Source organism: Equus caballus, chromosome 3 (assembly GCF_041296265.1).
Source record: "Equus caballus isolate H_3958 breed thoroughbred chromosome 3, TB-T2T, whole genome shotgun sequence".
Classification (NCBI taxonomy): Eukaryota; Metazoa; Chordata; class Mammalia; order Perissodactyla; family Equidae; genus Equus; species Equus caballus.
In genome coordinates this window covers 59,061,417-59,075,729 of record NC_091686.1, presented here as the reverse complement: position 1 = coordinate 59,075,729, position 14,313 = coordinate 59,061,417, and the positions used below count along the sequence as shown (strand labels likewise).

The 14,313-nt window shown below is 40.8% G+C and overlaps 1 long non-coding RNA gene across 1 annotated transcript; it reads right to left on the bottom strand.

Moving 5' to 3' along the window:
* Positions 1-3,569: 3,569 nt before the first annotated feature.
* On the bottom strand, positions 3,570-11,082 carry LOC138923328 (uncharacterized). Its single transcript, XR_011436803.1, has 4 exons — positions 10,792-11,082; positions 10,384-10,502; positions 5,664-5,766; positions 3,570-4,977 (listed from the first exon to the last, which is right to left on the bottom strand). It is a non-coding gene; the product is annotated as an uncharacterized lncRNA (long non-coding RNA).
* Between the last annotated feature and the right edge of the window lie 3,231 nt (positions 11,083-14,313).

Genomic DNA, 14,313 nt, shown 5'->3' with positions numbered 1-14,313 from the left:
CTTCTGACAAAGAGCCTCCTGAGGATTACAATGCAGTCAATGTTGCTTTAATTAAATTTAATGCTGTGTGAAATGCACTCCAAGAAACTTTGATGAATGACTGGGGCAATTCACGGAGCTCACTAAAGGGCATCCAGCCCTTGCCGGGGTGTCAAGCCACGATGAATTGGTTCGTACAGGCATGTTTATAGACTGCCTCGGGAACCTTGTATCTGTGTGGTAATGTCAGAGATAATGTTATGATTCGCTGGACCTGAGGGGGCTTTGATGACACGGTTAATGAGATGTCCCAGGGAGCGTCTCAGCAGGTTGTGCTCAGACCTCCCACATCAAAAGAGGCAGCCTCGCCCCTCCGGAGCGGCTGCCCTCCAAATCCCTCAGCTGCCCTTTTCTTTCCTTGGGGTCTTTTCCCCTCCTTGTCTTTTTTTTCTGTTCCTTAGTCAACATTCACTTTGTCTGGCTGTTGAAATTCAAAAGTTGTTAGTTTTTAATTTGGCTTCTTGTTGACCTGACAGTGAACAAAAGATTTTCTGGGATTGTGTGGAAAAGGGGGAAGTAAAAAAAAAAAAAGATGCCCAAGAAAGAGTAAAGAAAAAAGAAAAAAGACTCCTGGCCGAGAGAGGTAACACACAAAAACCACCCTACTTAAAAAAAAAAAAAAAGAGTTTTCTTCCCGTGGACATTGGGGCTCAAATCCTGTCATATGGCTAGAGGCTGTGATAGGGGAGCTGACGTTTCATTTGCTTTGCTCAAATCTAAAAGAAGAAAGATTCAGAAAATCAATTGATAAAAACTGAAAATTTGTTAGCTAAAGCAAGCACACAAGCAATTCATTTATGATGATAAGGGACACAGTTGTATTTTTAACACTTCTTTTTCCCTCATTACGGTCTGTGGGTGGAAAAAAATTCCTACTGGGAATTGAAGAAAGTCATGGTAGCTGGTAAATAAACACACTTGGAATATATCTATCTTTGCAAAAAGTCCCCAGACAGGAAATGGACAGCCAGTATTACCTCATTAAAGAGGATATGCATAGAAGGGGAAACACAGCCATATCGAATAACCTTTCCTGAGAATGAAAACGGTTTTATTTTATACTTTAAAGACATTCTAAAATATTTGCCTCTCTAAAAGTAGCCAAATATTTCCTCCTTGGGGAGAAAGCAGCCTTTATTATTAATGTTTTTATTATTTTTTCATAGAAGAAGGAAACTATGACTCTCACCTTTAAATTTCGTAACTGTACTTGCTACTGCCATTTTTTCCTCATTTCTATAGAAACCACTTGAAAATTCATAGGAAAAACAAGCATGAAAAGTTTTTCCTTTTTTCTATTGTACTCTTTATTTTTTGTAAGTACTACTGAAATATTCTGAATTCTTTATCACTGAGGGTGAGTGAACTGTCTAGGTAGACAGCCTCTTATGGCAAGTGACATTTATTTAAAAACATACTTGCTTTTGCCTAATGGCACTATAATGAGGTTGAAATTAGATCATAGAGACAAAAATGCCACACACGGCTTGCTTGGTTGTTTCCTAAAGAGAACAGAAAAGAAGTAGGAACCTAATCTGTTTTAAAATAAGTCTAGGTCCAAGATGATGTGACGAAAGAATCTTTGTACTCATTAAGGATTAATTAGTGTTTCATTAACTGGACTCTTTCCCACAATTGCAACATAAACGATAGAATATCTCAGACAATTGGGTGAGAAATTGGATACCTCAGCTGTAAGTTGAAAAGAGTAACTTTTTAGGTAAGACAGTATTATTTATTACAACAAAGTTGAGGTATGGAATGGTAAAAGAACAAATAATAACTAATTGGTGGTTGCTTTAGTAAAGAAAGTTATTTCAAAATATTGAATGCTCTTTAAAAGTGAGAGTAAAACTTAAATTTAAGTGATCAAAAGGGAAGGATATTTAATAGCAGAAATAGGGGTCAATATGATGCCTCTCTTACACAAGGAGCAGCTTCTTAGAAACTCTCCGTGAAGCACATTTGCTTTTTATAGATCTATGTCAGGCTCAAAGCCCTACAGCAGACTAACCACCTGCGTGTTTGAACTCAGCACAGTGTCAGCCAGTGTTAAACAGGACTCTTTCTGTTGCAAGTGACAGAAAGCCCAACTCAACGTGGTTTAAATAAACTTTTTAAAAAGGAAATATGTTGGCTTCTATTAGTGGAAAGTCTGGGGAGAGATATGCCTTCAGGTAGAGCTGCATTCAGACTTCAAACAGTACCCTCAGAACCAGCTTTTCCTCTACTGTCCTCTATTTATTATGTCCATTTCATTTTCAGTCCCACATGATCACAAGACAGCTGCAGTTGTTCCAACCTCGGATATTTTCAGACCCAAGTCAAACGGGTGAGTCAGACCCATTTGTAAGTCAGAAATTCACTCTGACTTCATGGGCTGGGACCACGTGTCCAGCCCTGAAATGACTGTCATCGCCAAAAGATTTTGGTGTACGAATTGACTCTGGCTTAGTTGACGTGCACCATCCCTGGAGTTTGGGGTAGCATCTCACAAAGACCACAGACCACATGGACTAAAAATAAGGGGAGTGCATACCCAAAGAAAAATCTGCTACTGGAATAAGAGAAGCTCTATGATGAAGCAGCAAATAAAAATGGACTCCAATATGCCATATCTCACCACTTCTGGGATAGATGGTCCACCCCTCCAACAATTTGAGAAATCTACCCGCATACATTTGGATTGATAGTAATGAGGAATAGAGGCATTGTCGCCTTAAAATGGAGTTAGGAGAGAGTGCAAATTGTCTACCATGTTGAATACCTAAGTACAGTTGTTCAATAATCATTCTAGTTGCAAAGGGCATCAAAAGAGGGTAACAAAGCACCCGCGATGTTACTATGCTAAGTTAGTTTTAGCTCATCAGCCTCCCATCCCATTCTGTGCATTTTCTTTTGAGTTTTAGGTGATTAGAGCCACAGAGAAGAAAAGAGCCAGGTAGTAGGGCCTGGGTCCTACTAGAGCAGGCAGCTGCCCTGGGAGAAGAGGAAGCGTGTGGCCACTCAAGTGGCAGAGCCCCAGGGCAGTTACATCTCCAGTGCACCACTACATGACTCTATAACGCAGCTTAGGCCGTTGCTGATGGCAGAATCAGGGGCCTGGATGGAACGAGGCGAAACAAAGCCGCATCGCCCTGCAGGAGGAGACTACACGTGCTCTAAGTGTTACAAAGCACGCACCACCACTCCACAGAGCTCAAGAGTTTTCTGGATCAGGACAAGGACTAGGAAGGCCTTTGACTCTAAAGAGGGAGGTCTCATAAATTGCAAAAAATGGTCAAGTTAAGAAACACTTGGGGCCAGCCCCATGGCTGAGTGGTTAAGTTCGCGTGCGTGCTCCGCTGCGGCGGCCCAGGGTTTCGCTGGTTCAGGGCTAACTGGACAATGTCAATGTCACAAGTTTATCCACTCTGCTACTGTTTTGGCTGCATTGCTTTTTCCTTAACCATTGTAGACCCTCGGTGTAAACAGATTTTACATTTTTTAATACCAAAAGTTGCTATTTTTTAGAATAATAAGATCTTTGATATGTAATAATAATTATATTTCCTTCTTATGTAATAATCATGATAATTAAATGAGATCACACATATATTCCATCACAAAGTACCTTACACAAGGGAGTGAGTCAGTTGGTAAGTGAGTCAGACTGGCCAGTCGCCCAGCCTTCAATATTAAGGGTCTTCCTGAATTTGTGGGTTGGTGACAAAGATATATATATCCCCTCTGGAAAGGCCTGATAGATTTCATAAATTAGCTCCACAATTTGACCGTAAATTCCTGAAGACACAGATTTCTATCATCCTTATATTTTCCTCAAAGCTGAACGTCATAAAATAGATACATTGAGACGCTTAAGTAAAAATAAATGGCTTTTAAACAATAGAAAGATGAGAACTTGGGGTTTCTAAAAAAAGATATTTTGCCATGTGGTTCCCAAAGTGTAGTCATGTCTTGGTCATCTTAGGTTGTTAAAAAAGGTTCCCCAGCGATGGCGGTGCTTGAGTTAAATTTTAAAGAGGAGTCAGGACATACAAAGAAGAAAGGCTTTCCAATCAGAGGGATCAGAAAGCACAAAGGCACAGAGACAAGGGTTCCATGTTGTCCTAGAACAACATTATACAGAGAATAATATTATGATAGCATTGTGGTAGCAGTGATAGGGGAAGGGGTGAGTTGGGGGAGAAGAACTGGACAGGTAAACAAAAAGATTATAGAGGTTTTGGTTTCTATGCAAAGGTACTTAGTGTTTTATACGGCTTCAAAAAGGAACCATTGAAGCAATTTGAGGAGGGAAGAAAATGAATGATTTTCTGGTAAAAGAATGGAGCAGGAGCAGGAAGGAGGAAGACCATAGGCAGGGCATCAGCACGTGGGCCTTTGTCATAATCCAAGTTGCACATGATGAAGGACTGACCGACGACAAAGGCGGGAGGATGGAGAAGAGGTGACGGACACAAAAGAGAAGTGTTAAAGGTTCCAAAAATTTGCTCCCACGGTGGAATTCTTTTTATCAAACAAAATCTTGCAATTTTACTTGGAACCGTGGCAGTGCTGTTTTTTTTTGAAGTGGAGCCCCTGCCCTCCGTCTCCGACTCACCCCGCTGGGCGTAATTTGGAAAGCACTGTGAAATCACCAAGTTTTGGTAAGGGTCTGAACGCGGGCCAAGCGAGTGAGAGGGACCTCGCAGCAGGACTCTTGGTTTCCCAGTTTAGGGGTCTTGGTGGATAGAGGTGTTCTTCCACAGAGAGGGGCCACAGGAGAAGCAAGACGCCGTGCTCAGTTCTTCCTGCTGGACTTCTTTCTCGTCCCGAATTGTTCTTTGTTCAGTCTTCCTTCTGAGGGATCTCGTCAAGGTGGCGGGGTAGGCAGACTCTGAACTCACCTCCTCCCACAAACACAACCAGGTTACAGCTATTCTTGGAAAAATTACCCTGGAGAGAAAACTGAAAACTGGATAAAAAGAACCCCCACAACAGGGGACTGTCCTGACTGAGGCGGAAGAGGCAGAAATTCCTTCTGGAGAGAAAGAAGCCACCTTCCCGAGCTGCAGGCCTTCACAGCTGGCCAGGCGGGAGACACCCTAAGGTACCCAGCCCTCCCTGGAGAAGCGGGGACTTTAGTGGGGGCACATTACAGCTATAAGCATCCTTCAGACTCAGTACAACTGAGACGAGTGTCCTCCTATCTGGCTTCACTGTCTATTGCCTGCAATCTTCCTACTGAGATTTTACAGTGAAAACTGTTACGAGGGCAGGAGTTTTGGAACAGTTAGGAAAATGAGGTTACCAATGAAATATGATGACCTCAAAGTTAAAAAACTAACAACAAAAGGTGATTCTACTAGCCATTTGTTCTAGAAGTTCATAAATCTTATGTCCAAAGTTTAGTTTTTATTTTCACATAATTATCTACCTGTTTTGAACATGTGGTTTAAATTTTTGAGCTAAGTTCTAGTGATTAACTACCATGATGTATGTGTGTGTGATGTGTAATATATAATATTTATATATAGGCATATATTTATTTAACATAAATTGTATGTACATAAATAAAGGCTTATCTAGACTTTATTCATTAAATCAATCATTTATCCATTAAATGCTAACTAAGTACCTACCGTGTACCAGAGATGTATGGCAGTGGACAAAAGCAGGTCGGGTCCCTTCTCTCATGGAGTTTACATTCTAGTGAGTTGAGAGCAAATCATTTCTTGACCGTACCTGAGGGACAAGGTCTGTTAGAAAAGGGAAGCCCATTATCCACTCTACCATTCCAATCTGGCAGTGCTTGATTCAGTGTGATAACTTGCAGCAACATGATAGGGATCACAAGGCCACAAGAGTGGGGCAGTGACACAAGAGAGATGAGTAATCTGGGCTTTATGTTTCTCATCAGCATTGCTTTGCACTTTGGATCAAATCTTGACGTGGATTGTCGGCCTCTCTTCAACCTCAAAAAGGTAATGGATGCTTCAGCTTTATTGAAGCTTGGGATGTTGGGCAGGTAAATGATTACTAACTTTGGCTAGAGGATGATTGAGTGACAGTGAGAGTGACAGTGAAATTGCCTCCCACTGGACTGTATTTTACACAGAACCATGTGGAGTTGCACACCACCTCCCTCCCTCCCCCACCCTCTCTCTCCCTCAGTCTCTTTCACATATGCCTTCAGACATGTGCACTCGTCCTGTCCCTTTTTGTCTGTCTTTATCACTATTTATGGGATGACATAGAACTGGGTTGCAGACTCCATCTCTGGTAATGGTATTCTCTTAAATTTCTAAGGCTTTATCCTGTTTAAATAGTCAGTAGAATTTCTGAGTACTTATTGAACTTTCTGTCACTTTACCTACATAGCTTGAATTCCACATTCAGCCACTTCACCCAAGTCTTTGCAATCTGCCAAGTCACCTTGCTATTTCTAACTCAAGATGACTATATCTCTATAGTTCTGATTATTCATTCCTAGGTTAAAAAACAAATAAAACAAAACCCTTCAAATATTTCCCATTATCTGTCATACTCCTTGGCAGACTTTAAAGATTCATTACTGTCAGGATCCAATCTTCCTTCCTAGTCAAATCTTTCTATTCCCCCCAAGCCCTTTATATGACAGTAAGTTGTGCACCTCTGCACCTGCTCACACTGTTAGTGCCATCTGGAATGCTCCTTCTTTGATTTCACCTGCCCAAATAACTCAACTGTGGCTATCGTGACGATATCCCACGTTATCTTTGGCCTTGAAGTCTGTCAAGTAGACAAGAAACCAATCATCCTATTTGATTCAGTTGGTTAATACACTTTGTTTTTCCTTAAAACTTCTTTTCTTCAAGCAAAAGCCCTTATTTCAGAGTTTCAGATTTATGCCACTTTTATATGTCTTTAGTGTCATGCTTTTAATGCTGGTACAGATAAAATCAAGTCTAATTTCATTCTTAGATCTCGATAACGAAATCTGGTAATGATTTTGACATGAAAAGGTACAGTGTTTGAATGGGACTGTGTAGTCTAACACATGTAGAATGAGCAAATACAGGAAGCCTATATTGCCATTTACGAGCATGAAATTGTGAAACATAAAATGAGTCGAGAATTGAGTCTCCATGAGGAAAGAATAAAGATCTCTTTAAAGATCTTGAATATCAGAGGGAATTGAATTTAGGTCATTGTCCAGAAACCTGTGTACAGATTGGCTGTTTCTCTGAATTCTCTGACATAGTTCTAGAGGGTCCAGAACAGTGCCTGACACACAGAAGGTGCCCAGGAAAAACTTGTTGACCACTTCACAATGAGCTCAAAAGGGAAGGACCAGGAGAGGAGGCCCAAGAAGTAAGCAAAACAAGAAGAATTCACAACACGATTTGAAGGGAACTCTGCAGAAAAATACCTGCAATTCCACTGGAGGTACCTCCTTAAAAATATTCCACCTCCTTTGCCTTTTATATTTCCCACAGCTCCTAGCACGAAGCAGATCAGCCGAGGATATGGGTAAGTATCTGATATGGACTCTCCATATTGTTCAGAGTGTGTAATAAGTGCCTGGATTTATTGATATATCCCTTTGAGTCTTAGGAAATGTGGCATCCTCAAGCATGCCCTGTTGAAAGTCAAGTTGCTTTGAGAGAGCTAATAGTTTAAACTACTATCAGATTGCTCCTTCGGGGGCAGGAAGCAGTGGTATTTATGACAGTGGATAAGACCAGAGCCCCCTGGGACAAGGTACAAGAGAAGAACCTTGTGCAGATTTCAGGAGGGAGGAGGCAGGGCTCTCAGTAGGCCTGCTCTGACTGGTGGTTATGTCAAGCCACAGTCATGGAGGCGGAGACCCCAGTGCATAGGCCTGGCTTTTTTTCCCCCCATCTTTCTTTTTGCTCCACATTCCTTTCCCTCCTTCTGCCTCAGGCAAAGCAGCACTTGGAAAAAATCTGTTTGATAGACATCTTCCCTTTGCTCCTCTTTACTCTCCCTCAGTTCTGTTCTTTACTCTGCTCTGTGCCCTGGGAGGCTAGCTTCTGTTGGGTATTCCGCTGGAGAGCATGGGCAGCAAACCAGAAGAAAAGAGGATGATGTCTCGTATTTATTCTCCTGGTTCTCACTCTGTGGGGTTGTAAAGAGTGAACCTAGACCAAAACTCCAGAGTCCCTGGCACCTGGCTTCTTGTTTTCTTTCCATCTCCCTCTTTCTCTCTCCCTTTTTTCTGGTAAGTACACCCTAACTTTACCTTCCAGGCCTTGGGATGTAAGTTCCCCACAGTAGAACACTATTCCTTGTGGTTTCCCAAATCCTTCTCTACACCTTTGTAAATATGCATTTATTAAACTCATGTTGAATTACCCAATCTGAGTGTGCCATCTGTTTTCTGCTGGAATCCTGACTGACTCAACCTCTTATCTTACAGGGAGACACAACTGATGTCATGTGCTTTGGAAAGAGTTAAATATCTGGTTTGGGAGCTCCTTATATGAACATTTTATAATGAAAGTCTAGGTGTTCTTTGTAGCCATCAGGTAAACATTTTCTGAAGGCCTATTTGCAAATGGAATCCTTTGTAAAATTCCAACTAGAAGAGGTGTCATTAACCATGCTCATTATGTATAGAGGAAGAAGTGGGTTTCTTCTTCTTATCAAACCATTATTAAATATTTCTCTCCAAATATACATCAATTTTTTTTCTTCAATGCCTGCTCAAGACTCTAAGTCAATGTCTTGTGGAGAAAACCTCTGAAAAGTCAAGACTTTATTCTTCAGCCTGCCTGGCTCCTCCACATTTGAAAGAAAGAAATTCGACTGTGCCAATGAAACAACTTTAGTAAACTCATTGTTTTCAATGCTGGAGTTGTATGTGACCTTTGGAGTAGAATAGGATATAATTCCATTTCTCTAGCAGACTGACCGCTTCCTCATCGTCTTTGAACACTATGTGCTGCCCCCAGCAAAAGACTGGGAGGAGGGAAAGGAGACTGTAGGCAGTAGCAGAGCCTTTTAAAACAGAGGAGACAAAAGTAAAGGATTTGCTGGGGCACAGGTAATCATACCCCAATCTGTGGCTAGACCAGCTGGCAGCTGGGCTCACGCCCAGTACACAGGCTATCAAAACCAAGACAAAAACACCCTTATAGAACTCAAATTTTGACTCGACTTTGATGACATTATAATTTTTCTTCCCCAATGACAGAGTAGATTGGGCAAACTGTCTGAACTTCCACTTGATGTTTGAATTACCTAATCCCCTCCCAAATCACATAGGAAGATCTTCAAATTGTGAAAGTCTGACAACGGGCCAAGTCAACAGCCAAGAGCAGCTCTTCAGAGTTTTCCTCTGAAGTCTGGAGGAAGCAAAAGTCTTGTTAGTAAAGGTCCGGGTACAGCTCCTGAAATGGCCCCTGCTTCACACTCTGGCTTTGCTCAGCTTCAGGAGTTCAGACTTGTTAGGCTTCTTTTGGAAGGATTTTACTCTGCTCTGCCCTTTTGTGTAATGATTTAGGCCCAGGGGTTCTGGACTGAGATTATCCAGCACCGGATTCAAGTGCTGACATCATTTACCTCCATGTGACCTTAGGTAAGTCACTTGACCTCTTGTTTCCTCAGTTTCCTATCTGTAAAATTATGATAAAAATAATGCCTAATTCTTAAGATTGTCACAATAATTAAATGAGATAATGAATTTATTAAAGTTAAATGAAAACTCATTGAAAGTTATGAAATGAGTTATGTATGAAATGCTTTTAGAATTGAGCCCGGCACATGGTAAGTACTCAATAAATGTGAACAATTCATCATCATCACTGTGTAAAGGGTTCAGCATTTTGTAAAGTGTTTAGAAATATTAGCCATTTTTATCATTATTTCCCCAGATTTTGCTATCCTAGCCATGTTGTGTGTTTATCAATAAGTTGTCAGAATAACATTTTTTACTAATTCCTTTTCTACAACAGTATGTGCTCAGTTAGCAACGATTCACTGTTGATTGAAAATCTTGACGGTAACTGTATTTTCTTTTTTCCAGGTGGAAATGTTCTGCTCGCCTCTTGATTGTTCAGGGGATAAAATGAGGACATCATAAAAGAGATGTGTGTGGGATGCGTTTCTCAATAAAACTGCTTTTATACCCTGCTTCTCACTCTTTTTGTGTTTCTGGAGCATTTGCTTTTGGCATGTAATATTTAACTCCAGTTATTCACATGATAAGTATTTCTAAACAGCTTCCTATACTGTACATATGCAATATAACACATTAAAAAAATAAGTGCCAAAGTTTTGAATTCAAAGGAATTTTAGAACATCCACTCAAAAGATGGAATATATCTGCCATTGTTCCCGTCACCCACACCCTCTCACCTATGACAGACGTTGCTCATAGATTGTCACAATCACTCCTGCAGTGTTGGTTACAGCTTCAGAATTCATTTCAACACAGCACACCAGGTAACTGCTTCTAATGAGTCATAAGATAAAACCTAATGGACAAAATATAATATGGTCACCTCAGAAAAAATCACCCACCTAAACAGCAGCAGAGTAACATCCAACACTCAGCATTTACAGATGTGGAAGATTCTCGTTTACAGCACTGTGAATGAAAATGTTCTTAAAAACAGATTTCATGAGACTCTTCGAAGATGATTCTATCTTCCAGAGTGAACTGCATGAAGAAACAAGCTTTAGCCACGTCTCATATGGTTTGCTTTGGGCCTTTTTCTCTCCAGGAGTCTGTGGACTGGCTTAAAAATCTGTGATTTTACTTACGTCATATCCCATTTTAGCTTTTGTGAAAAATCAGCCAGATCATTAACAATCCTTTGGAAGATTTGTTCTGTGTCAGGAGCAGAGTTGACTGATCAGCCAGAGATGTGTTTTTGTCTTCAGCATCGCCACTGGTAACATCAGTGACTTAATTTTTGCACTTGACCGGCTCCCTGAGCTTGCTTGCCCCACCATGGGGCTTCTTGGGAGAGTCTCCCTCACTCACTTCTCCAGCAAGTTCCAGCCTGGGTGTTTCAATTTCTTCTTGGCTACACTGAAAGGTCTGCAAGTGTCATGTCTGCTGTTGCCTCAGGGTTCAGGTTCGGGGAATGTTTCCTCAATTAGTAGGTGACATCAATCTGAAGTAAGTCCAACAGACTCTCTGGCAAGAAAACCAGCCAGAATCAGGAAGGAGCAATATTAGAAGGTTGTGAAGTCATCAGATGTAATTCAGAGAATGGCTCTGAGAGGCAGAGAGAAAGGCAGATGCTGCCCTATATGATGCTGAATCTCGTTGGTTCTCGCTATGAACAACGGCATCCCTTTCTCCTACTGCTCATAATACCAGACCTGATGTAGAAGGAGGTATGGGAGAGGAGCATGTGGAAAGGGAGTGCTGAATTCCCCCGCCCCCTCCCCCCACCCCCTCATTTTTTCTAAGCCAGTGTGTTGAATTCAGTCTGGCTTCAGTTTGGAGATACTTCAGCCACACTAGAGCCAACTCTCCCCTGTCTTACCTCCCACGTGGATGTGTGCACCTCAACCAACACTCTTAAATTCTTTCTGTGAAGACTGGAATGTTCTGCCAGGAGGATTCTTACAGATACTTCTGAGAGTTTTTCTTGGAACATCAAAGCTACAGTGGCATAAAGGACTAGATGACGGATCAGAGTAAAAGATTTGCCATACCTACCACCTCCCTCCTTTTCGAGTTGGTTGTCAATAGTAGCAATAATTCTATTTTGCATTTCCTAGGCTTGACACTGTTAGGGCACCTCCAGATGTATGATATCTTTTGATTTCTCATGCTTTGCACATGAGAAGATGCTAATTGCTTATGAACTAACCTCTAATTAGAGGAAAAAATTAAGAACAAAAGGGTTAGAAAGACTAACAGTGAGAAAGGAGAAAAATTAAGTACTGTTTCAGTTTGCCCCATATAGGCATGAGAATGAAGAGGGTACATGAATGCTCACACGAATGTATTCCATTGAGAATGAATGTTAAAGATTGTTCCCAAACATTTCTCTACCAAAGGCTTTCATGGGCTCTGTGTTTTGAAAAATAACCTGGAAAACTGCAGTTGTTAAAAATCAATTGACTTTGTCCCCCTTTTATAGATATTAGCCATATTTAACAACAGTCAGTTGGTACAATTCTGAGTTGCTATAAACAGCCATCCTAGGAATACGGAATTTCTATTAGGTTTGAGGATCATGCCAACAGTCCCTGGATGCCTGTTATTAGTTTGATGGTACTGAAGGGATTGAGACAAAAGTTTGGGAACCATTGATATAGTCTAGCCTCTTCCTTTTAAAGATGAACAAGTTGAACAAGAAAATCAGAACACTTGGCTAAGATTACAAAGGTTGTTGATATCAAGGTGAGATTAGAATACAAGTCTTCTGTCTGAGCATTTTATTCCAAAAACAGATAAAGCAGATCAAAATCAAATCCTATTATGAGCCATGCAGGTCTTTAAAAAGGGAAGTCACTAATTAAAAGAAAAACAGAACCGTAGGCTTGGTGATAAATGGCAAACGGCACTCAGCCTCGATACAGAGAGGACAACGGAAAATGAAAGGGAACGCCCTGGCTCAACAGAGCAACATTTCCTGCTGCAGCTAATGGGAGTCATGCCAGTATGAGAATTCAGCATTGCCAAATCTTCGTGCTTTTTCCCCAAGAGAAGTAGGAAATGCACATTCTTATGTGAAATCTCCCAGTGTTCAAGTATTGCCAATTAATTCAAATATTTTTTTAAAAATACTATTCGGGCCAACATTTCAAGAGCCAGACAAAATATACCTGTGATCTTCTAATTTGTGGCTGCTCATAAAAGTAATCAATAATTGAACATGTGTTTACTGATAAAATTTACTAAACTCCTAATGTTAATTCATCCATCCATCCATCCTTCCATTTAGCCATGTGATACATACTTGAGTTCCTACTATCGGTAAAACACAATACTGGATGTTGTGGGAGGCACTGAGTGGGACTGGGGTTGTGAGGAGAGTAGAACAGATTTGGAATGGCTAGCAAGGGGAATTGAGTAAGACATTTGTTCTCAGCCTGGCTATATATCAGAATCACCTGGGTCTAACCCGTGAAGATTCTGACTCAGCTGTTTTGAAGTACCATCAGCAGTTAATAAGAGGTAAGAAAAATATTGTTGAGTAGCAGCCAATGTCAGACCACATGAATTCCTGGTGAAGCCAATATGTATGATATAATGACTTCTTGCAACCCCAGGATAAAAGAGTGGAAGTAATTGTGACATTGGAGGAAAGTAGAGAAGGGATCTCATTTAGCTAAGCTAGGAGACTGCCAAGGTCGTCGTAGCTGAAATGAATGACCATTAAGTCCAGGCTGGTGGTGGTGGGTAAGCCATATACGGGTCTTGAAATAGAAATTTTGAGTCTGTAACCATTGTGTTCATCATGTTTCAGGAGAAACAGAGGGGGCTGGTGTCTTAATTTTCCTCGGTCCATATCAGACTGGCTAAACAATCTTGAGGAAATGGTTTGCTACACCCCAATTTCCTCATTTTTTAAATAAGGTTAATATTGTTGCAAAAGCAGTTTGAAACTTGCGGAGCAGTTTGAACAGTGAAGGAGAAGTGGTGCACAAATGCAAGTATTATGGGTTTCAAATTTGTTATTTTGAGTGCTAAAAGGAATTTCTTGGAGGGGTCTTTCTCTTTCATAAATTCAATCAGAAACGTTCAATTTCTGCACACATGAACAGGCAGCTACAACTGGGAAAATGATTCTGTGATTCCACACATTCCTTTGACAAGTCACAAATGGGTTTTAGTGACCAGCTGCAGCTTGTGTGTTAAATTCAAATAATTCATTCTTGGCACAGTTATTTTTTACGTTCCCTTGCATTAGGAAAAAAAATTATGCTGCCTACCATTACACATTGTAAAAGCGATAGATTATATCTATTTGGAGAGGATATTGCATGCTAAATGCACAAAATGAAAATGTCAATGAATTCTACAATATGTTTCGCCTCTGATCAGTGGGGGCAAACCTTGTTTGGATCTTTAGTCAGCGGGTCTGCTAAGACCTTCAGAGGATTTTCTTATCTCATAAACTACAGGAAATGTAAAATGGAGATAATTGTTGACTACATTCCAGGTACGCAAATGGAAACTAGCTTTTAGAGCTAAGGTTGATCTGGAATTCGTTCCCCTTCCAAGAGTCTGGAGCCAATAACAATAACAGAGAGACTGTCAATCCGCTGAGCGCACTTGTGGTTTTCAGAAGGGAAGTTTTTTTTTTCAAGTCAAAAGAT